Genomic DNA, 25,313 nt, shown 5'->3' with positions numbered 1-25,313 from the left:
TTCCGTCGGTTCCCTTTTCCTTATGTCATGGCCCTAGAGAGCCCATAGGATCCTTTTGTGTGAATCAGGGAAGGACGTGGCTCTGGACAGCCCCACGGCGCACAGTGCGGCGAGCGGGAGGCAGGCCGGATTCTAGCCCCACTTGCCAACATCACGCAGTCACCATGGGGAGTAGGGACCGTGGGGGACACTTTTTTCTTTTCCCCACATTTTCTAGAACGCCATACCGCTCTTATAACCTGAGTTAGAATTGATGAGATCAAACAAAGTAATACAGAAACCTCTTTGGACTAGGGTTGTTCAGCCGGAAGAAATCTACCTAACCACACTGGTGTTGTGTCCAGCCAGACGACCTGGGACCAGATCCCAGCTCTGCCACTTATTAGCCGTGATCTTAAGGGAAAGTTATTCAACCTCTTGGTGCCTCTGCTCCCTCATCTAGGTAATAATAGTAACTACGTCAAAGGGTTGTTCAACTCAATAAGTTAATATATGTAAAGCTCTTGAGACAGGTCCCAGAACATGGCCAGTGCTACAGACCCATGATCTCTGGCTATGGTTGACCGGATGAGGAAGAGAAACTTGATCGAATGCCTTGTTCGAATCCAGATTCTCTCCTCTCTTCGGCCTTCCCTGGTTCCTGCGCTCTAAAGAAATTCCTATGTCTTTGGGGTATCTTTTACATTGTTTTCTGGTGTCTCTCTCACAACTCCTGGGTCAGTGTCCCTCCTTCTATGGCTCCATCAGGTCGCCCTGTCTACTGGCCGAATACAGGAGCTCCTGGTGGGCAGGAGCCATATCGCCGTCCATCTTCGTACCAGCGCATTAGCTGGGACGTGCCCAGTGCTCAGTCCAGGACTGCGGGAGTCAGGGAGGGCATGGCCAAGGGCATTCTTTCCCCGTCCCCACCCCGCCCCCACTCCCATCGGGCACCGGGAGGTCTTCAACTCTTCTCTCTGAATCGGACTGAATGTGTTCTGGAAGTTCATGACCAGACGTCCTCACTGATTCAGTGTTGTGGAGACCCCTGATGGCTATGAGCTTTTTCTTCCCCGAAGGATGTGGTAAAACCCTAAAGGAAGTGGTCCTTCTTGCCCTCCCAGATCCACTGATCGCCTGGTAGAGATGCGCCCAGGGCTGCCCCACCCACCCCAACGTGTTCCCAAGGGGTTGGCAGAGCTGTTTCCTGTTCAGCTCACACGCTGCCCCGATACCCACAGCCTCCCTTTCTGGAAACACTTAGGGTTTCTCTCTGGTGCATTGTTCTCCTGGATGATAATTGTAGAAACCCATTCTTCCGTCTATCACCATAATAACCCAATTCCCGGGAGTCCAGATGGAAAATAACAGCTTTAAAGTTCAGACTGCTGGGGAGGGGGAAGCCAGACGGAATTGTCCAGCTCGCGGGTGGGGGTAGTTCTCCCTGTGCCCGACCAACTGCATCCAGCCCAAATGACTGCTTGAAGCTTTATGGGAATTCAGGTGGCCCCATCATCACCACGGTCTCTGAGCTGGGAGGCCATAAAACAATAAGGCAGATTGTGCCTCGTACGCGGGAGCTGGACCCGGGAGTCGCCGAGCTGAATTACAGCTGGCGAGTCTGATGTCTGGGAGCTCCCGGGGAAGCACTCTCTGGGGAACCACAGGCCAGTCTCCCCAAAAGGAACTAAAGACGGGCTCCATTCCACGGTGCAAACAAAAGTAATGCAGCTTCCCAAAGGTCTTTCTGGCCAGATAAAGCTGGTTTCTATTAGTCACCGAGGGCCACTTGCCTGGATGCAAACGGCCTTACTGGGCTGGATGACTTTAGCACAACCTCTGCCTGGAGGTTTGGGGGAGCAGACAGCCCCCGGCGGTGTATATCATAAGCATTAGGTCTCTCTCCGGTGGCTCTGAGGCTCAGCTCATTATCCAAGGAACAAATGGAATCTGAAAGCCGCATCAGGGCTGCTGGAGCCCATTAAGAAACGTATTGTGAAACAAAGTGGCTCCTCGGCGCAGGGAAGAAGCTGGAAGCAGGGCCGTGCAGGGAAGCTGCCCTTCTGTCCCGGCACCTGTCAAATGGCTTGCTCTGTGATTTCCTGCAAGTCCCCATTCAGGCCCCTCGCCTCTCCCCATCACCCAGCACTCAGCCTGAAAACAGCGGCCTCACCGATAGAATTTCCGAAGGCCCCCCCGTGGCACAGAATCATTCCCATTGAAAAGCAAGATATTCAGTGCCTTTTCTCTGACTCCTGATCAGAATAAACGTCCGGTTGTTTCTGTTTGCCTCACCTCAGCTCCCTGAACAACAAAGAACCAGCTGACATCTTTCTTTTTTAATTCACATGCAGCATCATCTTATGACCGACCTCCTTCTCTGTGCCGACCCTTCCGAGCCTTCTCTCCCTCCTGTGTTCTCTCTCCCAAAGCCTTGAGGTCAGGAAGTCCTCCCTCCCCTCTAGCCTGGCTGTACCTGAGGGCCCCCCAGGATCTTATGAGAATTACCGATGCCTCCTGCAACCCAGACCAACTCAGTAGGACCGAGAGTCCTACTGAGAGTCTGGGCCTTGGACCCCCTTAGAGGGATTGACTACTTCTCCTCACTCACCTGCTCAGGCCCCAGGTTGTGTAGATCTTATCTGCTCGGCTTTTCTCAGTTCTCCGTCCCCTCCTCCCCACCCCTGCCACTGCCTTCAGACCACTGCACCTGTCACTTGGGTGATGATGACAAAGGCACTTTGTACCTCAGTCACTGGTACCTCACGCCCGGGCCCCGACAGACCCTCTGCTGGCTTTCCTCCATTTGTGGCCAGGACGATTTTTCTCAAATGGCTCACAGAGCTCGTCCCTGCCTTTCCTTCCCTCCCTCCCTTCCTCTCCCGATTTCCCAAGTATCCGCGATGACCCAGCGCTGTTCTAGGTCTGGAGAACTATAGGTCTAGAGAATTAGTCTCTGCTCATGGAGATTATACTCATTTGCCCCAGGGAAATACTGACTATCAAACTATGCCAGTAACTGTTTATTTGTGCCTGGAAGACGAAAAAGGTGATATGAGAATGTTTCCCCTGCTGGAAATGTCCCAGTGGTTCCTGGAGTCCCAGGGCTCTGGGCTGAGAGTTAAAGTTCAGTTCTCCCCACTGTCACTGTGCTCCTTAAGGGCCATCTCACCACACAGGTCCCCCGAGTACACAGTGCTCTCATGTCTCCAGCCTCACTCTGCTGCCTGGACTTCTTTCCATTCCTTCACCTATCTTTCTTGGATGTCACCCCCTCCAGGAAGCTTTCCCTGATAGGCCCAGCCTGGATTAGCTGTCTCTATTCTGTGCTCCCATACCTCCTTCTGCCTTCCATTGTCAGTCACAGCACAGATGTCTGCTTTGTCATGGTCCCTGGGGCCACCTCCCAACCATGCACTGAACTGGGAGTGCCCCACAACAGGACAGAGTCTTGTAACTATAAATGAACAAATGAACAATAAAGCTGGTTAGTGGGAACACTGAGAAAATTCTAGGAATAGGAAAAAACTTATTTATTTGATTATTTATTTATCATTGAGATTTTACTAAAGTTCTAGAAATTGAGAGAATGAGTCTCTGGGTCCTGTCTCTAACAGAAACACTACATAGGGTTGAACCCTGACAAGCTCTTCACCAGGATATGGAGGAGTTAACACAGCAGAAGGGAGTAGCATTTATAATCTAATATTTGTGACTCGTCTCATTTCCTACAGGTTATATTTATGAAAAATAAATAGGATTATTAAAAATCACATCCAAGCCAAATTTGTTGGAAGCCTTGCTCCCCGGTTTCGGAGCCCTGTTGATGTAAAGAACGCCCTAAAACAGGAGTTGGGCTGTCTTTCTAGAATCGTGGCCCTAACACAAAGGTCACGATTGTCAGTGCAGAAAGCACTTCATAAACCACTGGTGCTAAATAAATGCTTAATGTCATTCACGAAATTCCATCCTACAGCAGTGAGCACAGTTCTTTTGCAAAATACCCATGTTTAACCAGAGGAGTTGCTTTCGGCCAGCAGCACCAGGTGCCTTCAACAGCCAGCAGGTAAGTCACTCCACCCCTGGTTTTGAGGCTCGCGGCGACATCTGAGGTGCTGGTGGCAAAAAAGAGTCTTTCCTAAGATGGGGGATCGAGGTCTGTCCTGCAAGGAGCTAAAGGCAGCCGGGGGCTCAACCGTGGACGCTCCATCTCTGCGACCAGAGACAGTGAAGGGAGGAGACGCCGCTGACCGGAGAGTCAGCTCCACGCTCTGCTCCCACCTGAATCCCAGACCTACTGGGGACCTTCCCCATCAGGCAGCCCCACCATCGATGGAGACCAGGGATCAGAGTAGTTTCTGCACATGGATGAGACAATGGAAAACCTGCTGTACTTTAAACCTACGCTGGTTTCTTAATTTTTATTTTTTAAATTTATTTTAGAAAGAGCACGCAGTTGGGAGGGGCAGAGGGAGAGGGAGGGTCTCAAGCAGACAGCGCTGAGCACGGAGTCCGACGTGGGGCTTGATCTCAGGACCCTGAGATCATGACTCGAGCTGAAATCAAGAGCCAGACACCTAACCGACTGAACCACCTGGGTGGCCCAAACACGTGTTTATCTTGCTTGTAGCTCTGAGTTCGCTTCTGGTGCCCACTCTGCTTGAGTCTGTCAGGAGCAGACAGGAGGCAGCCAGCCAGAAGGCATGGGCCTGGCTTCGAGTCCCTGGCCCTCCTGTACCAGTCCGGGCTCCTATATAGATCCAGTGCCCCCGTCTCCACAGCCCGTCTCTCTGCAGTCCAGTGGGCCCCACACCATCCCTGACCTCAGAGAATTCAAGGGAAGGCCTAAAGACACAATGTCCATGGGTGGTAAATTGAAGATTATTTAACCAAACTAACATCTACAGGTCAAAAGGAGTATGAACCAAGGGGCCCACATGGAGTCACAGAGGGTGCTGGAAGGACGCCGGATTCCCAAACGGAGCCACGGAGGGAAGGGCGATAGGCCTTGGCCTGTGTCTGGCTGAAGAACGTTAAGTGGGGTCACAGTGGAAAAGGCACAGTTGGGGGGAGCAGGCAATGCGCGCGGGAGCCCCAGCAGCATCCCGCCGCCAGGACCTGCTCCTTGGCTGTGGGCAAGCAGCCGGGCCTCGGTTTCTTCATCTGTGATACAGAGAGAAATAACATTGCCTACGTCCTGGGGCCACTTCCCAGTGAAATGAAGGAACGGGTGTGGAATGCCTGCACTCGGGGGGCAGCAGGCGCACCGCCCCATCCGTCAGTCTGTCCCGGAGAGAGCGGGGTGGGGTACCGCCGGGGCAGCCTGAGGCTCAGGGGGGCCGTTTCACTGCGCTCCTGGGGAGCCGCCCCTGATCTAGGTCTCATTTGACGGATTCAGGGGATGTTGAGAATTGGTCGCTATGGTTTCTTTATTTTCTCTTCAGCAGAGAACAAATGCACAGGGTTTAGGAAGGTTCTTTTCATTACGCCCCAGGGGAGGAGACAGAATGAGGCAGAGGCGGTGTTCAGAGCAGGAGAAGCTGACAGGAAGAGCCCCGGGAACCCACCCCCAACCCCCGGCCCAGCACCCTCACCCCAGCCGCCCAGAGTGACGGCGACCCCACTCTGTGCGTTCTTGTCAGGGACCCCCCAACCCCCTTCTCATGCCGTCAGGACCAGATCCCACCCCATGCCATTGTGTCGACATCAGATGGAACCCCCGGCTCCCAGACCGGCCGCTCCAAGGAGGAGACAGTCCATAGTAAACTAGTGACAGAGCACAGATGGGACACTGGAGGGAAGGAAGGGATGAGGATGTAAGTGGGACAGGTCGGACAGGAAATGTGGGTGGCCGGGGCAGGCCCTGGCGGCTGAGTGCCGACCTGAGGAAAGTGGAAAGCAGACCGTGGCCGGTCCTGGGAATGGCCTTGTGGAAGGGCTGCCTTTCTCCCCTGCTTCCTCTTTGCCTGTGTCCCAGCAGATGCCTCAAGCTAAGCCCTTTCGTGCGTCACAGCCCCTGTGGCATCTCAGAGGTTCCTGAGACCCTGCGGGGGTAGCAGCGTCACAGAGGAGCGGGGCTCCCCTTGAGCTGGGGCCCCCTCCACTGAAATGTCCCCCCAGAGCAGGGACATCTGTGAGTGCAGGTGCGGATGATGAAGACAGAGCATGGGCTGCTTGGCCTGTGGAGCCCCATGTGGTTAGGGAGGGAGGCACAGGCCGGGCGGGCAAGATGGGTTTGACCTTGACCGTGACCCAGGGCTGAGGGAGGAACAGCGGGCACTAGCGTGGAGGAACCACAGAGCTGAATACAGACTGGGGCCCCCTACTTTCTCCCAGTCCGGGGATTATTGGTGGGGGCCTGCACTTTGGGGGAGCCTGGGGGACCGTGGAGTCACGGCTGTAAGCACCACCGGGAAAGGGCAGACGGGGGTTCAAAGTGTGGAGACTGCGTAGGCCCCACGCTGACGAGCTCATATCCAGATACCCTGGCGGGGGTGAGCCTGGGGTGAGAAGGGCTAGTGTGAGAAGCTCCCACATACTGTTGGAGCCTGATGACCTCATCTTAATGAACTAAAGCTATCAGGACCCCAGCTCCAGATAAGGCCACACTGTGAGGTGCTGGGGGTTAGGACTTGGTATCGGTTGGTCTAGACTCAGAACCAAGCACCACAGACTGGGCCATGCCAGCGACACACTGCTCCTCTCATGGTTCCAGAAACTGGCGATCCCAGGTCAAGGTGTTGGCAGATTTGGTTTCCCTAGAGGCCTCTCTCCCGAGCTTGCACGTGGCCGTCTTCTCCAGTGTGACACTCTGAGTATCCTAATCTCCTCTTCTCGGAAGGACACCGGTCACATTGAAGTAGGACCCACCTTCAAGGTTTCGTTTTAACCTTATCAGCTCTTCAAAGGCCTCATCTCCAAATACAGTCATGGGAGGCCCTAGGTAGTGGGGACAAGGACTTCAATATGTACATTTTGGGGCACAATTCAGCTCATCACAGACTTCAACACATCTTTCGAGGGTTTGGAGGGGGGATGCCGTTCCACCCATACTCGTACTGTGTATATAGCGTATTTTTACCTTCAGGCCTCAACATCTTCTCAGCCCTCACTCTGCGCCAGAAGCTGAGGGACACAGGGAGAAGCCAAGAATGAAAGTGCCGTCCTTCTAGGAGCCCCCAGACCACAGGGGAGGCAGACCCATCCTGATCACCATCAAACGAGAGGCCCCATGTGTAAGGGCCTTCCAGAGCTGAGAAAGGGCCCAACTCGCTCTGCCTGGGGAGGGGAGGAGGGCTGGAGTGGAGTGTGTTTCAGACGGGGCTGGACCCCCAGATGCTCACAGCACCAGGGAGCCTGGAAGGTTCTGGCAGCCGTAGGTGGCCATGTGACTAGAGTGTGGGGGGATGCGTTCCAAGGGGCGTCCAGTTGTTGGGGTTTGACAGGGAAATGTGGGGAGCTGGTAGGACAGTGGACGTGGCAGTGAGTTGGTCAGATGGGAGAGGTGATTGATGAGTGTTTGAATGAACGGAGGAAGGAGTGACTCCATTAGTCACGCTCGTGTGCTGTGCTAGACACAATAGATAATTCAGAACTAGTAAAAAGCAACGTCCAGTCCCCCAGAGGCCAGAAAGGTTAAATACTGTGTCCAAAGCCACCTTGCTGGGAAGTGGCAGAACCAAAATAGGAAACCAGGTCTACGGGACCCTCGTGCAGCCCGCCCCACTGCGCCCCCCACGCCGTCTTATTTTCCACACTGATGCACTCAAGAAGACCCGTTCCCGGAACGAAGGCTTTGTCCTGGATCCCAACAGGACAGGTGGATGGGGAGGCGGGGAGGGGAGCCAGGAGGGAGCACCCCCTGTGCGTTTCTTGGCCTTGCCGTTCTAAACCAGAGCCCTTCCCTGCCTCCGCTGGGTTCCTAAATTGTGTCAAAGGCCTTTCTCTGGGGCCTTTTCAGGTTCTACGGCAGCCATCCACCATTAGCTTTCCTTCCTCCCTCCAGCACGCCTTCGCATGGACCCCCTCCCGCCCGCCGGCCTCATCCTCGGGGAGGCCCAGCAGAGCAGCAAGGCTGAGCTCGCTGCTGGTTCCCATGGGGGCTCCCTCCACCCAGACGGTGCCTCTGATGGGTTCTTCCCGCCCAAAGCATCTCTTCTGGCTTTTTTCCTTTGGGACCATGTCCTGGTCTCCTGCCTTTCTCTGGGCAGAGTGTGTGGAAGGACAAAAGACCTCCAACGTGCCCCCCGTCCCTAGGGCTGGCCAGGCTTCCCCCTTTCCTGAAGGTTCTTCCATCCTGTGCCCCCAGAACTTCCTCTCTGCCCAGCCCTTCTTCCTCTTCCTTTATCCTCCGCAGGTAGCTGGCATCTAGCAAAGGAAAGGGATTCCTATGTGTAGCAATTACACCGCACGCGGGTCTGGGCCCTAGAGTTTCCACAGCTCAGAGGAGCCTCACCAGACTCGCGGGCCCACAGGGTAACACGTTTTCTGTGTCTGTGTGCGCATGTGTGTGCCCATGGAGGGGGGGAAGAGTCGATGTTTATTGAGTACCTACTATGAGTTCGCAAAGCCCTTTGCTGCATGTTTGTGTGTATATGAGGGGAAGGTTCTAGCTTCAGCCAGAAGCTAGCTATGCTATGCTTGCTATGCTTAGAGCTCACTTCAGGGACTAGAGGGATGGCTCCAACAAGCACCTGTGTTCCGTGAGGGACTGAGGAGCCCCCTGGATCCTGAGAGAAAATCCAGCGAGCCAGGCAGGCTTGGCCTGAAAGAGAACCTAGTCAGGGGAAGGACTGAGTGACTCTGCGTCGAGCTCAGAACAGCCATTTGGCATGTCCTCCAGCCCAGCTTCTGTGGGCTCAGGTCTGAGTCCTGAGGAGAGAGTGACCTAGAGGAAACCCAGAAGTGCCATGGTCACTAACAGCCAGTACCCTATAGAATGTCGAAGAACAGGGGGACACACCTCCCACCAGCAGTGGACAGTGTCCAGAGGGGGATGGAGCCTGGTGGGGGAGGGGGGTCCAAATCTGAGCCTCAGAGACAGGGACCAGGTCCCTCGTGCTGAGGAGACAGAGGAAGGCCTCCTGTCAGTAAACATCACTGTGAACAACCTGAGTGGGGGCAACAGGGCTCATCAGAGGCTTCTGGAAGATGAGGGACCTGTGAGGTTTCCAGTTGCTCCACGGCCTTGTTCGGACTTGATGTGGTCAATCTTTCTAACTGTTGGCCAGCCCAGGGAGTGTGAGGAGTTATCTCATCGAACACGATTTGCATTTCCCTGGTGACTCAGGAGTCTTGCTTCACTTCTATTGTCTGGTTTGTTCCCACCGCTTCCTGGTGAGGTCGGCGGATTAGTCCCGTTTCGTTTTGCAGAGAGGAACTTGGATCGGAGCCCTCGAGGAACTTGCCTGAGGTGACCCAGCTGGCGAGGAGCAGAACCAGAGTTGTCCCTCGCTCGAGCTCTTATTCTTGGAGCTGACAAATGCTCTGCGACCCCATTAACTCTGAGCGTCTGCTGGGCTCACATGGGCTGAGAGCCCACGAGCTTCTGGAAAGGGATGTGTCTGAGGTGGAGAAAAGTCAGCCGGGCCTTCCTCTCAGCTCCATCCCATAAGCCCCACGTCAGCACTTAGCATAGCAGCTGGCAGCTGCCTCTTTCATGATGTCAAACCCACCTCTGGCCGCTCCCTGGGAGAGCTGCCTCCACCTGGGGTTTTCCCGAGTCTCTGCCCAGGAAGTGCTCCCTCTGTGCCCCCAGGTTCCTCAGAATCACCCTCTCTGTTCCTGAGGCAGTTTTGCTAGAGCTCTGGCTGTTGACTGCCTCTGGCTGTGGAGAATCTCTTGACACTGTGGGCAAACAGGCCTGTTGACCCCTCGGGGGGGTCCAGGTCTCCTGAGGGCTGGTTCCAGATCTGGCTTTGTCCACCTCAGACATACCTCAGATTCTGCTGCTGGACAAAGCTCCTCTGAGTCAGGGAGAGGCCATCTGGGGGGGGGGCGATGGAAGGAGAGACAGCTCCAGTGGTCCCTTGGACACCCCCACCCCGCCACAGCACACATACACACGCACGCACGCGCACACACACACACACACACACACCCAACAAGACTAGTCTTCTCAGAGCACAGTTGTCTTCTCTGGGATAAGCTATCCTCCCAAAAGTCATGGGGGTCAAAATCTAATATAAGAAGTTTCCAGGCCCACCAACAGGACTGTCCCAACAATGGTCTTTCAAGAAACTGCCTCTTCTTTCTCCCTACCTGTTTTTGACTCACACCACCCTACCCTGGCCCAGGGCCCAGGCCACCCATGAACAGGTCTCCTCGGCTCCCTGGCAGGAGACCCTGGAGTGTGTCCCCTCAGGGCCAAGAACACAGCTGGAGCTCAGTAAATGCTGAGGACCTTGGGCTCCTGGAGCTTTGGCGTTGTGCTCACCTGAGTTTCCTTTTCAGCTAAAAGCTCCATCAACGTCCAATGGTCAGTTTTGTACCCTTGGCAATCAAGGTCCGAGGGCCCGCCCTGCGAAGAGTTCTCAACAATCCCTCCCATCCGGTGCCTGAGTGATCTCTCCCCCACGTCTCTCGGTCTTAGTTTGCATCTCACTAGGGTGAGGAGGGAGGGATGCATCCAGGAGCCTTGGAATCAGCTGGGCCTGCATTCTGGGTTTGAACACTGTTTCCCGTGTGCTCCTGGCCAGCTACCTAACCCATGAGTCAGGTTTTCTGGATAACAGGCCTGAGAAAGCCTGCCTGAAAATCTGGCTTGATGAGTAAATTTAAAGAGCAACAGTGTATTTAGAGCCTATCTGGAGCCTACGAGATGTAGTTATCTACAGATTTGTCCCCCACTTGGCCCGCTTCCTTGTGTCCCACCCCTGCCCCAATGCGGTTCTGGAAAAGTCATTCTCAGCAGAGGCAGTGCCCTGAGCCAACAAGGAGGCTGAAGGCAATGATTGGGGAAGCTGTGCCTGGGGTGAGCCCCAAATAGTGGGGGGGCCTCAAATGCCATGCCAGGAGTCCCACCTTCAGGTGGCTGAAGCTGGGACAAATGGGCAGAGAAGAGCTCCAGGGGTCCTGGGTCCCATCCCTCCTCTACTCCTATTAGAAGGGGTGGGGTGGGGGGCCAGGAAGCTGACTGCTGTTTGACAATCTTCAATCAGAGAAGGGTTCAGGCAAGTGTTCAGATGTTGGAACAGCTGATCTGCTCTAGGAATCCTGTAGCTGCTTTGACCAAAAGCAGGGTCACACCCCAGTCCCCACCGCACCCCAGAGCAGGGCGCTGAGGCCACGCCCAGCCGCAAAGTCAGAACCCAAACCCTCAACCACACAGCCTCCCGCTGCCCTGCTCAGCTCTTTGAAGGGAGTGATGTGGGCAGAACCCCGAGGGATAGGGCTGGGGGTGGGGGGCAGTGGGGTGGGGGAGGGTCAGGAACTCCCTCCCTCCCCTCCCCAAACACTGAAAAGGACTGTATCAGGAAGTAACCAGAACAAAACCATTGTCTTTCTTATCTGGATTTTTCCATTTCACGTACAAAACAAAACACCTCTGATTTTCTCTCTTGGAATTCTTCCTTCTAAAACACTCATCCATTCCACACCTAGTTATTAGGCACCGACTACATACAGACAGGAGCGGCACTAGCCACATGGGTCCACTCACTTAACCTCAACGGTTCCTTGCCAGGGCCGCAGTATTCTCCCCACTTTACAGAAGAGCAAGCGGAGGCCAGTTAGGTAGGTTGCCCAAGGTCTCCCAGGGGGTAAGTAACTGGCAAACCTGGGATTTGAGCCCACGTACTGGGGCTCCAGAGCCTGAAGCTGCACCTTTACCTTCCATTGCCCTTTCTTTTCTAGAATCTTCAGTATGGTTGGCCACTTGGAAAGGAGGAAGAAAATGTGCCCACTGCTAGTTTTATTGCCTGCTGTAAACGGATGCGACACTTCCCCATGGGTGAGGCAGGCCCTCAGCATTCATCTGAGCTGCGGCAGTCACTGCCTAGCCAGCTTTCCTGTCCCCAGTCTGCTGTCACATAAATCCTCTGCCATTTCCCAATCCATTTCTTAAACTGAAATTCATTATAGCGTTTCCCCTTCTCTAGAACCTTTCATGGCTCCCCAGTAACCCACTGGGACAAGTGTGAACTGTGCAGCCTGGCCATGGGGCTCAAACAACCTTCCACTCCAGTCCACCCGCCTTTTCTGGCTGGCCCCCTTCACCTCCCCCACCGGCCCAGCCTGACCTCCTCACTGCCCCCAGCCCTGATGCCCAGCCCCCCAGCTTTCTTTCTACCTCCCTGAGTATGAATCTGTCACTGCCCATCTCAAGACTTCTTAGACCACCCTAGAGGAGAACAGTCATTTGCTTTGAATTTCTGAGGCTCCTTCTGTCGACGACAGTAATGGGTCACCCTTGCTATACCTGCCTTATCTGACGCCCAAACAGCCCTGAGTCCCACCCAAGGTCACCCTAGCGGTGAAAACACCCGAGGTCACCTGGCGCAAAGTCAGTGAGGACAGTGTTGCTTTGGGGTCAATTCCTAGCTCTGTCGCTTGCAAACAGGATTACCTGGCATCAGTCCCTTCACCACCCCGAGCCTCAATTTCCTCAAATGTTAAATGGAGATAGGAACCACCTCCAAGACTTGCCAAGAGGATTAAATGGGGAGATGCACATACATGCTCAGCAAATGTCCTCCCCCCCCGCCGCCCAGTGCAGAGGGGGTCCTCTTGGTAGGTGGGGGAAGCCCACCTCCACCGTATCGAGCTCCTGAGGCTGTCACCCACCCGGCCCAGCTCAGCAAAAGAAAGGCAAACATCAACAAATCCATTTCCCGGATGAACGTGGTTGAGAGCGCAAGCCCATTCCTGTCCCCATTAGCAGTAGAGGAGTAACCGGGAGCCAATGGGGGGGTTCATCTTCTGGTCCCCTCCCTTTTGGCCTTCCTGTGCCACAAACCCCTCAGGGGGTGACCGCCAATGATATTTTCGAAGGAATAAAATACAACACGTAGGCTCACACAGGAAATCAATGAGACTTAGCAAAGCTGGCAGAATGTAAGAATGTGCCTGTAGGAGCACAGGAGCGTCTCTGACTGTCAGATGTACCAGGACCAGCCATGGCTCTGACCTTGGTGCTCCTGTGGTTATGGAACAACAGACTACAGGAGCTTTTGAGATGTGGCGACTGTCATATGTTGTGATCGTATCTGCGACCTGCACCGGGGATGCGATAATGGTCATGCACATGAAGTCCTTCTGTTGGTTGCCTACACATATAATGGAAAGGAAGGTCTTATTTTGGTTTGAGATGGGGAAAGACACAGTTGTTGATTCTCAGACAAGGCCTAGGGTGCTGATTGACGTTCCTCCCTCCCTTCTCAGAGGGGAGAGCTTCTGTTTTGGGGCGGGGGCTGTGGCTCCCCGAATCCCTGCTGAGCCCCCAGCACCAAACACGGCACCTGGCGCGAGGAGATGCTTCATGAATGTTCGTGGGGTGAACGCGAAGGCCAAACGCTTGGACTACAGCTTGGATGTCCTGGGTCCCTGCCACCTCTAATTTTTCTAGAAAATCTTAGATGGGGAGGAAGACTTTGATACTCCACATAAACTGTCTTTTCCCTAATTTAACCATGTCTACAGGACTCACGAAGGAAGGGCCCCTGAACCTTTTCACACACACACACACACACACACACACACATCCAAGGAGTCTATTGGAAAAGAACTCACTTATAGGAAGAGAGAATTGAAATTAGAGAGGGAATCAGGTTGTCCTTAAGCCTGATGCTGGTATTTATGTCTGAAATGGGGATTTTCGTCTGAGTCATAGAATGAGAGGCCATATTTAAAACTAAATGAGAATTAACACACGCTAGGGTGCGTGGGTGGCTCAGTCCGTCCAGTCCATCCGACTCTTGGTTTTGGCTCTGGTCGTGATCTCAGGGTGGTGAGATCGAGCCCTGCACCTGGCTCTGACTTCAGTGTGGGGTCTGCTTGGGCTTCTCTTCCTCTGCCCCTCCCCCTGCCTGTGCACGCTCTCTCTCTCTCTCTCTCTCTCTCTCTCCAAAATAGATAAATAGGTCTTTTAAAAAAAAATTGATAAGTGGTTTCATAAAAGTCTGAGACCCCAGGACATGAAGGAGCCTTGCCGTGGCCCATGCAACAATGAGTGTACAAGGGAAGAGAGGGACATGTCCCTGCAGACACTTCGATCCACGGGCAGCATCTTCACAATGGATGGGGACATCAGATGTCACAGGATGTCACAAGATAAACACTCAGACCATGGAACACAGACACAAATCTACTGTAACACACTGTTACCATGACAGGCCTGCCCTGTGTGTCACACACGCTGTGGACAGTCACACTGGACCCCATGCTTCCAAGCGTCTTGCCCTTGGATTAATTTCCACTGTCGCTACCTTGAAATTCTTAATAACTTTTAAACAAGGGGTCCCATATTTCTTTTGCTGGGCCCTCAAATTCTTTAGCCTGGTCTTAACAGTATGATGGGAGGTTTGTCCCGTGGGTCCCACAAGGAATGCCATGCCTTCTGGAATCCCTGGGTTGGGTAGGGACAGGGGAGGTAGGCATGAGGATGGGTAACCGGCCATACCTCCCAGACCATGAGTCCACAAAGGCACTGAGGGACAGCTGCCTGGATTTATTTGGCACTGCCCAAGGCAAAGGCTGGGCAGCTCGAGAGCAGACAAGTGCCCAGAGTGGAGGACAATTCCCCAGGCTGCCACAAATTGAGAGAAATGTCATTTGAGAATGACCAGCCCCAACAGACACGTGAAAAAAATGCTCAACATCACTTATCAGGGAAATGTAAATCAAAACCACCATGAGATCCCAACTCGCACCAGTGAGCGTGACTGAAATCAACAAGTCAGGAAACAGCAAATGTTGGTGATGGTGTGGAAAAAGGGGACCCCTCTCACCCTGAATGCGAACTGGTGTGGCCACTCTGGAAAACAGTAGGGAGCCTCCTCAAAAAGTTAAAAATAGAGCTACCCTACGACCCAGCAATTGCACTACGAGGTATTTATCCAAAGGATACAAACATAGTGATTCAAAGGGGCACGTGCACCCTAATGTTTACAGCAGCGATGTCCACAATAGTCAAACTATGGAAAGAGCCCAGACGTCCATCGATGGATGAATGGATAAAGAAGATGTGTTATATATCCACAATGGGATATTACTCAGCCATCAGAAAGAATGAAATCTTGCCATTTGCAATGACATGGATGGGACTAGAGGATATTATGTTAAGCGAAATAAGTCAGTCAGAGAAAGACAAATACCATATGATGTCACATGTATGTAGAATTTAAGAAACAAAACAGATGAACATAGGAGAAGGGAAGGAAAAATGAAATAAGATGAAAACAGAGACAGAGACAAACCACAAGAGACTTGTAACTCTAGGGAAAAAACTGAGGGTTGCTGGAGGGGAGGTGGGTCGGGGGCAGGGTAACTAGGGGATGGGCATTAAGGAGGGTATTTGATGGAATGAGCAGTGGGTATTATATGCAACTGATGAATCACTAAAGTCTACCCCTGAAACTAATAATACACTATATGTTAACTAACTTGAATTTAAATAAAATCTTAAAAAAACGAATGGCCCGTAGAAAGGCCCGGGGAATATATGAATTTCATGTCCGCTGAGTGCACTTCTCAGTGTAAGTCTTCCCCAAGGTAAATATTATAAACTTTTAACACAACGCAGTTTCATCTAATATTTACGAAGCACTTACTAAGTACCAGGCACCTGATCCTGCTGAAAGCCCGGGGAGCCGGAATTCTACATCTCATTTTCGGATGCAATAGTGTGAGACGTAAAGGAATTGGCCTCAAGTCTCAAAGCTAGTGACAGGCAGAAGAGAAAATGAACCCCCATGTCCTGTGATTCTAAGTTCTCCTGTCTTTCTACTCTTTCCTGGGGTAGGGGGACAGAGAGAGGGTGGGCAGTCCAGAGGGGGAGGTGTTTCTGGATTCATGAGGACATCGGTTAGCTCCATCTGGAATCCTTTCTTCTCCTTGGTCCCTGGTGGGGCTGAGGGAGAAACCGTAAAGATCACAGCAGGGAGAAGAGTGGGACTAAGGAGGGAGGGTGGGACCTTCAGGTATGTGACCAGAGGCAGAGTGAGACACAACGTGACTTCAGGCTTTCCAACAGCCAGAGCTGACTGCCCAGTGGCTTCCTCCGAGGACGGCGGGGGGGGGGGGGGCTGTTACCCCACAGCAAGACCGGCCCCTGACATTTTGAAGGTATTCTTACAGTACGTTTTGTAACAGTGCTTTATGGCAAAGCCCCACATGCTGGTAGCTTTGCTTTTAGTATCTCTCAACTGAGAATGTGGGCAAGGATGAAATGTCATGATAAATTTAGTGATGCCTTTAAAAGGTTATATTTTATTAAACACGACAGCTTCTACAGATGTGTTTAAAATAATCCTAAGGGCAGAGCAAAGCTTGGAAACAGGCCAGCCCCTCCATGGGGCTGAGGGCCTAGGGGCAAACCTGTCACCGCCCCCCCAACCAGGTGCCACCAGACCGGAAGTCAAGTATCTCGGTGCCCACGTCCTGCCGGGCAGGTCCAGACCCGCTTCAGTTCCTCTCCCAGTGCTGAAGGGTCTCTCCACGGGGTGCTAATCCCATAGAAAGTTTCAGGTTCCCAGGGAGCCCCCAACTCACGCAGGTCCCTGTGGATACCCCCACTCAGCCTGCCCAGCTGGAAAGAAGCCCATGGCCCGTGGGACTGGCCACGCCCGGCCGTAGCCCTGACACCCCGGTTCACTGGGCCAGTGGCCCTGCGGGCCTCCTCCGATGCTCACGGGTCCTGACAGGGCTGGACCCACTAACCTCTCCTGAGAGCTCAGAAGCAGGTGCATGAGGCCCACAGGTATGGAGGTGATCTGACCGGCCCTGGAAAGATTTAAGAAATGCTAGAAAGGCAGAGCCCCTTCTTAAAAATAATGGCCCCTGCGTCCCTTTGGCATGGTGCCAGAGAGATCCCCACTAACTTATCCCCATTTGTGGATTCCTTTTCAAGAGACCCCAGCTTGAGCACAGGCAAGGTTAGAACCTTGAACACGCATTGGTTTTGGGTGTCTGGGGGTTGGTATTGTGCTCCCATGCCCACCCTGCAGCCGGGGCTCCGTGCGCTCCAATGAGTGGACCAAGGAATGAGCACATGGACGGGTGAGAGTGAAAAATACACGAGTAGCGGGAAGAGGAAAGTCAAGGTCTGTGTCCTTGTCTCTATCTGAGAAAGAAGCACATTGTTCCTGACCCACCGCCCTGTTTGTGCCTGGGACGGGGGGGGGGGGGTCCCAGGACCTTCTCAATGGTTCATGACCCCACAGGTCAGACCAGAGGTCGGGGGAACGCCCGGATGCCTCAGCCTCCCGAACACCCACCTCGCCTCCGGAGTGCGTCCACCTGGCTTACAAATGGCGGAGATCACGGCTCTGAGCCCAGGGATGGGAGAGGGAGTAGGAAGCCAGAGACACCTGGGGCACCAAGTCACACCTTCCCTGGTCCTAGTGGGAGAGCAGGCCCCTGCTTTCAGGAGGAGGGGGCGTCCGGGTCAGTGATGGGGGCTGACTTCTTCTGGGGGCTCAGAAAATCGAAAGGGCCAGCATTCCTAAGCGAAGCAGAAACAGAGGCAGGAGGAGCCCAGGTCCGTGGGACCCGCCTCTCCGCAGGAACATTCTGGAATGGGACCCAGGACCCCAGTGCAGAATCACCTCTGATCAACAGCAATGAGAGAAAAACCTGCCCTGAGGCCCTGCCTTCCCGACCACAGCCCCCTGGAAAGGGAGGCCAGAGAGCAATCTTGCCCCTGCCACGCCGCTGGGGGCCTCCCCTTGCCTTGCAGGGAGAGGAACCACTGCATGAGCGTCTCCCCAGCCAGTAAACCATCGTCAGGACATGCTGTCGCCCGAAGGGGATGGTGAGAGCCACCCGACGGGACCATGAATCTTCCAACACCATCAGCCTGAGACGGGCAGGGAGAGGCCTTAACTTCCAGACTTGCCAGGCGGCTTGGGGCTGGGGATGCCGGCCTAGGCCTATTCGTCACTATTAGCTGAGCTTGGCCAAGGAACTCCTTGTCTTTGTCTTAGTTTTCTTATTTACGGAATGATAATAGCCTCTCTGCTGTAAGGTCGCGGGGAGAGCTAGAAATCACGCGGGGCTGGCAGGCCCGCACCCTTTCTGGCTGCCCTTCCCTGCCAACAAGCCAGAAGCTGGTTTTATTCAGGTTCTCAGGCAGCCCTAGAGTTCAGGAGAAGCAGTGACCCTTCCCAGGCCCCCAGGGGTGGGTCTGCATGGGTCTAAGCCAGTTATGGAGACCCCATTCTTCTCAGTTTATGAACAAGTGTGTCACTTCATTCTGGCTAAGGGAACATAAGGGCAAGTCTCAGGGGGAGTTGGGGGCTTCCTTCATCTTAATAAGAACCATAAAGAAGGGACTTTCTTTTACTGTCCTTTGGGGGTTGCTGGATGACAATGTGATACTTGGAGCTGCTGCAGCCCTGTTGTGACATGAAGGGATATGCTACACACAGAAGCAAAGAGGCTAAGGATTAGCAGGGCATAAAGTTCATGAAAAGAACCCCAGTCCTTGGTGATGAGGGAATTGCCCTTGGCCTGTCCTTACCTTGGGACATCTTGTTAAATGAGAGAATTCTAATCTCTGGTTAAATTCATCATATGGTGGCAGTCAAGAGCAAAGTCTCTGGAGCTAGACTGGCAAATCCAGGCTCCACCACTTAGGCCTTTTGGCAGGTTCATACACCTCTCTCTTCTTAGTCTCCGCATCTGTAAGATGGGCATGGAGATAACCCCTAGGTCTGCTTTATGAGATTGTTGCTGGGATTAAAAAGTGGATGCGTGCCAAGTATTTCAGACAGTCTCCGGTACCCTGTAGTGCCCTGTACTTGAAACCAGGTACAGTGAGTTGAGGAAATATTCTGACTTCCTTGGGAAGACTGTCCTGATGGATGTGAAAGCCCAGTAGTGCCTCTTGTGGATTGGGAATTGCTCAATGGCAAACAGAAAATTTCAGAAATTCTGGAATTTCCGACCACGCTGTTCCCCTGAGTCATCTAGTTTGATACCTTCGCCTGCCAGGAGGGCAAAGAGAGAAGAGGAGTTTCTCAGTGAACTTGAGTCATTCGGGGGCATTAGCCCCACCCTCTCATCTTACAATCAGGGAAACTGAGGCCCAGCCGACGTAAATGACTGGCTTCAAGCTGCTTGGCAGCCTGCGTGAACATGACCCAGTCTCTGCATCTGATTCCCTTTCTTCCTCCTTATTTTTCCATCCCCAAACTACCGACCTGCCTGTATCACTGGGAAACCAAACCGCAAGTGCCTGTGTCGCCTTCTCCGTCGTATCCAGATGGTGTTCCGGACTGTCACAACCTAGCGTGACAACCCCCCCGTTCCTGGAGTGAACTTTTCCATGTTTCCAAAACTCGCCTTGATGCGACGGTTTCACAACAGTAGAATTATATGTTTTCAAGCGCAGCTCTTGTAAAACATGCAATTTTGAAAAGAACATTGGTCTCGAGCTTTAACAATTACTCCCTATTCAATTAGGAAAGCCGAGTTCGGCTCCAGAGCAAGTCAAGAGTTTTAAACGTTCGTGACAAATCTGCATAAACACTCATTTCAAGTGAAAAAGAAAACCCAGGCCTCGGATGACAGGCTTTGCTTGAACACAAACTTCCCTGAATTTTGGCTCTAATTTAATTGTTTCTCTTTGGGAACACAGGTTTCTAGGGTCCTTCGGGCTATACCAGCTCCTTGCGGAGATAAGGAGGCGGATTTCTGGAGCCAGAGCTGGCTGTGGACCAGAAACAAATCTCAAGATTCCGTCTTACACTGCACCAGCCCTTTGGGGCGCCTGGAACGACCCGGGTCAGTGGATTCCAGGCAAGGAAGAGCGGGGGCCACCGAAGACTTGCCCTGAGCTTCATTGGGGTAAGATGCGGGGCACGGGTGACCAGCAATGAAGTGGCCAATGGTCTGAGCTTATCCAGGAAGGAGCTGCACAGAGTTGGCAAAAGACAAGAGATGGAGCACGTTCTCTGCCTTTATGCAGACCTAAGCTCAAGGATTGACCCTGGACAAGTCACTTACCCTCCCTGAGACCTCTTTTAGCTCACCTGTTCGGTGGCACGCACCACGGATAGGACAAGCATGTTGTAATAACGAGATGATAGAGACCTTGCCCCAGAAGGGGAGAGGACAACACGATTAGGGGAAAGTGGGGCGACTGAAACCCTCAAAGCCTAGAAATGAGTGAATTCTGCTATGGTGATACCAGAATTTTAAACTTTCTAGTTACTTGACCTGAATTGCTCTCCATATGGATCTGAGCTGACGCACTCCCTGCCAGGCTGGGCACCACTTCGATGTGGACCAGATATAAGGCGCTTTCCAAGGGTCTGGGGGTGGGCACAGGGTATAGCGGTGTATTGGATTAGAAAGAGCACTGAATGCGGGTGTGAGGTCCACTCTGGTCTTAATAACTATGACAGCTCAGACATTTCCATCTCTGGGGCTCATTCCCATCTCTCCAGCCAGAGTGGTGGGCGTCAACCCTGGCTGCATTTAGAGTCACTTCAGGAACTTTAAAAGAATATCAGTGCCCTGGCCTTCCCCAGAAATTCTGATTTATCTGGTCTGGGGTGGGGCCCACACTTGGGCATCTCTCGGTGATTCAAATGGGCAGCAAGATAGAGAAGCCCCAGACCAAACACCCTCTAAGGGCTGTGCCTTCCAGGAGGCACCTTCCTGATGCCAGGAAAGGTATGATGCACAGGGGAGCAGGCCCACCTGGGAGTCAGGAGGCTTCAGTTTCATTGTCTTGCTGTGTGGCCTTGGGGAATACATCCTCGCCATCAGCTGCAGAGTGGAGAAAGGGGAAGATTGTGGGGGGGGCTGATTTCAAATTATGTGGGTCTAGGAGACCCAGACACCCTCTACTAAGCGGATCCACCAGGAGAACTGAACTCAGGAGGTTCTAGCTCCGTTTTCCTGGAAACTCAGGCCTGAGAGGTTTGGTGGACCAACGCCCTGTGACTTCCAGGGGCTTGAATAAGAACTCCCATTGTTTTTCCTCTTGAGTCCAAGAGGACACTGTCTGGGTCTCCCATTTGGGGATCTTGCATAGTAAGCAATTTAAGGCATAGATTTCCCTATATCTGCCGGCATTTCTTGATGAAGAAACCCAGGATTAAGGATCTTTCCATATGCACGCATAAGAGACCAATAAAAGAGAAAGCAAACCCGGCTTGTTCCCCGCCATGGGCCCTTGGAGAGCTCACCTGTCCCAGTGTCCCCCGTGGAACCACAGGGAGAGATCTCTAGCTACCTCCAAGCCCGGAAGGAGGTAACATGGGTAAAGCACTTAGCACATAGCAAATGCTCAACGGATCTTAGCCATCGTGATTTTGGGAAGACTCCCATCTTCCTTGTAGCAGGCACTCTCCAACACATGCACAGGTGTGAACTCGGCTAATTCTCATAAAGTCCCATCAGGGAAGTGCTGCCATGATCCCCATTCTCCAGATAAGGAAGCAAGCACAGAGAGATTCAGTAGCGTACCCAAGATCACACAGCAGGAAAGAGAGGGAGCTGGGATTCAAGCTCAAGAGTTGGGTCCAGGGCTTGGCCCTCAGCTTAGCTCTATTGTCTTCCTAGGCAGTTGAGAAAGTACACTCAGCTCTGGAAGAAGCCAAGAGGAAAGGCCGGGAGGCAGGGCTGGGCACCTCTCCTGACAGCGCCTGGGCCGTCTGTGCGACGCTGGGTGAGATTCAGAAAGAGGTGCTCGTGTGACTTAAAGTTGAATCATGAATGCTGCTGCTATAAACTTTCCTGTACATGTCTTTGGGTGAACAGATGAAATGTATGAATATGTGCCCGATTGAGCTTGTATCCAGAAGCAGAACAGCTGGGGCATGGGAGATGATAACATTCGGCTTTAGAGCTGGTCGGGAAAGCCTCCAGGAGGAGGTAGCTTGTGAGTCAGGGATGGGGGTGAGGGGCACAGCCTGCGCCGTCCACCAAAGACGGGTTCAGAGAGGAGAAGCCAGTGCAGGACCCAGGCTTTCGAGACTAGGAACGGGCAGGTGGCCGGTGCCTTGGGGTGGGGGGAAGGCAGAGGGGGCGGGTGGAGGAGGGACCCAGGAGACTCCAGGCTGCTGGTCTGAGAGGAGCCAGGCAGGAGCCATTGTGCGGGTCTGTACACGTGAGCCTGGAGTTCAGGGAAGGGGCTGGAAGGGGATCTTGAGTGTAGATCCAAAAAAAAAAAAAAGATAGTGCACGTCCATGCTACGGGGAATAACCCCCCCCCGGAGGGAAAGCCGATGCAGGAGGGAGGCGCTAGGTGGGGTTGTGCGCACCGAGAAGGGCTATGGACAGTTCATGAAATTAGGCTGGGGCACGAGCTGCCGGAGTTCTGGAGGGACAACAAGGTCTGAGATGGTCACCGAGGAGAGCGAAGGAACAACAGTGAGTCACCATTTGAGTCTGGCAGCTGTGGACCACCTCTGTGATCACCCGGAGTCACTGTCACCGCTAGTGACAAGGTTAGGTCTGATGGCTACATTGGATCCTCTGACTTATTTAACCCGACGCCCATGGACGTTGAAGCTGTGCTCGCCCGTCTGCAGACCAGCAGGGCTCCAGAGCTGCGATGAGCGCCTCTGGCAGGCACGTGCCTTCTGCAGGTGCGGGCGCAGCTGGAGGACGGATCCTCGGGGGGCGCCTGGCGGGTCCACGGGCTGCACACCTGACGGGTGTGCCCCACTGATCTTCTCCGGTGTGGGATCCGTTCACACACTCACCAGAAACCCGGGAGCTGGCGAGTCTGGCCCCTCTCTCTGCATCGTGCTCTGAAACTGCTCCCCATCTGTCTGCTCCGCATCCATCTGGTAGCTGAGAAATGGTGTCCCCCGTAGCCTGATTTTCCATTTCTCTCACCATCAGTGAACTGGTGTCTTCTCATCCATTTGTGGGCAGCCCTTACCTAGTTTTGTGCTGGCTGTTAGTCTTTTTTAAAGTGATTCATAGGTACTCTTTATTTATTCATTATGGCACATTTTTAGTTAATACTTAAGCCTTTTTTGCTGTAAATAATAAAAACGGTGTCCTTCCTTTTAAAAGTTCTGCCTGCTATGCTGCTTTCTTTTTCTTATTTCTTTAGAGAGGGAGAGAGTGCGAGCAAGGGGAGGAGAAGAGGGAGAGGGAGAGAAAGAATCCCAAGCAGACTCCTTGCGGAGTACAGAGCCATCCGTGGGTCTTGATCTCCTGACCCTGGGATCCTGACTCTGAGCCAAAACCAAGAGTCAGACGGTTAACATACTGCTCCATCCATGTGTCCCCATTTGATGTGATGTGCCCATTTGTACGACAAGGACTGGAGGATGGCTCTTGTCCCGCCCGGGGGCACCACACCTTACTAGCCTTTGGATAACAATCCTTTTCTTTCCTTGGCTCCTCCAACTGCTCCCTTTCCCTTCTGTTCTTCTAACCCTTCTGACACCTTCATATCCAAACCCTGTATTCGAGTCCCTCTGAAGTACAATGGTTCCTGTTTCCCCAGACCCTGGACTTGACACTGACCGTCTTAGTTCAGCCGTTGTAACAAAACACCGCACACTGTGGGGCTCACAAAACAGAAATTCACCACCCACAGCTCTGGGGGCTGCATGTCCGAGCTCAGGGAGCCGGCCAGTTGAGTTCTGGTGAGGCCATCCTCCTGGCCTGTAGACGGCCACCTTCTTGCCGTGACCTCCCATGACGAAGAGCCAGTGAGCTCTGGTCAGGCACTAATCCCATCCTGAGGACTCCTCCCTCATGACCTCACCTAGACTCCATTACCTCCCAAACACCTCACCTCCGAATACCATCGCCTTACAGATTAAGGCTCCTACCTGTGAACTGCAGAGAGCCCAAACGTTCAGCCCGCAGCACTGACCGACACACCTACTGTGACCTAAATGTTCTTCATGTCTTCCTCCCAAATTCACCTACTGCCACTCTCCTCCCCACTCATTATACTCCAGTCATATGGGTCTCCTTTTCCTTCCTTGACCATGCACACTTTTCCTGCCCCAGTGCCTTTGCATGTGCAATTCCTACTGCCTAAGGTGCCCTTGCCCCTGTGCCTTGCCCAGGGGACCCATCGTAAGCCTTCACCTGCTCTGAGAGAGGCCTGTCCTCACCATACCATCTCAGTAGGTGTAGCCCACAGACATGCTAATCTCTCACTCGGTAACCTGTGTGTTTCCTTCACAATACTGGTCAAAATTTGTAATTATTTTATTTCCTGTCTGAACATCATGGACAATTCTGATGTTGCTTTTATGGTGATTATTGTTGGCCCTGTATTATTTCTTTCCACTCCTGCCATGGTGTCCTGGGCCCCCCACCGGACTTCATTTACACGTGGGCACAGCTCTCCACACTGAGCTGGAGGGGGAGGTGGTGGCTGCGAGATTGCCATGACAATGGCTTGATGGTGAGAAGGGTAATTAGAGCCCCCTCCGTGGCCCACCTGCCATCTGTGGCGGAGGGAAGGGCAGCTCTTGGGTACCAGCGGGCCTTGTTCACGGTCTTCGTGGTGGGCCCACAAGGGGGCTGCAAGGTCCCCAGGAGAGTGAGACCCGGGCCTGTGGTCTCCACAGCTGGGTGGCCAGATTGCTGACAAACAAGGACAAAACGCCTGTGCTTGGCAATCAGGGAGTGATGAGCAAACAGACAGAAGCTGGTGACCTGGGGTCAAGTCACCTAAGAGGCAGCCAGTTCCTAGCAGAAAGTCGGGAGTCCCTGAACTCCCCTGGCCAAATCTCGCCCTGGCCTGTTTTTGTTAATAAAGTTTTATTAGAAGAAACTGTAACCTTTTATTATGTACTGCCTCTGGTTGCCTTTGAGCTTCAGTAGCAGAGCTGGGTAATTGGGACCGAGACTGTGTAGGCCCCGTAAAGCCTGAAATATTTACTGGTCTGGACCTTAAAGGAAAAGTTGACCAAGCCCTGGGTAGGAAGTGTTCAAAGTTGGGGTGAAGGCCAGAGATCGTGTATACAGCCTCCTACGGAAGTCTGCGTTTTCATGGTTAACACTCATTGAAAGCTATTTTATTCTTTAATGTATTACTACCATCCCTCTTCACAACAGCCCCACTTTGGCCTTTTCCCTCTTTTAATTCAAAGAATAATTACAATTGCCAGGTGTCTTATTCTGCTCTGGCCGCTACAGCAAAATGCCAGAGGCAGGGCAGCTTAGAAATAGCAGAAATGTATGCC

This window comes from Lutra lutra, chromosome 9, assembly GCF_902655055.1.
Source record: "Lutra lutra chromosome 9, mLutLut1.2, whole genome shotgun sequence".
NCBI classification, from domain to species: Eukaryota; Metazoa; Chordata; class Mammalia; order Carnivora; family Mustelidae; genus Lutra; species Lutra lutra.
This window is presented reverse-complemented; position numbering follows the sequence as displayed.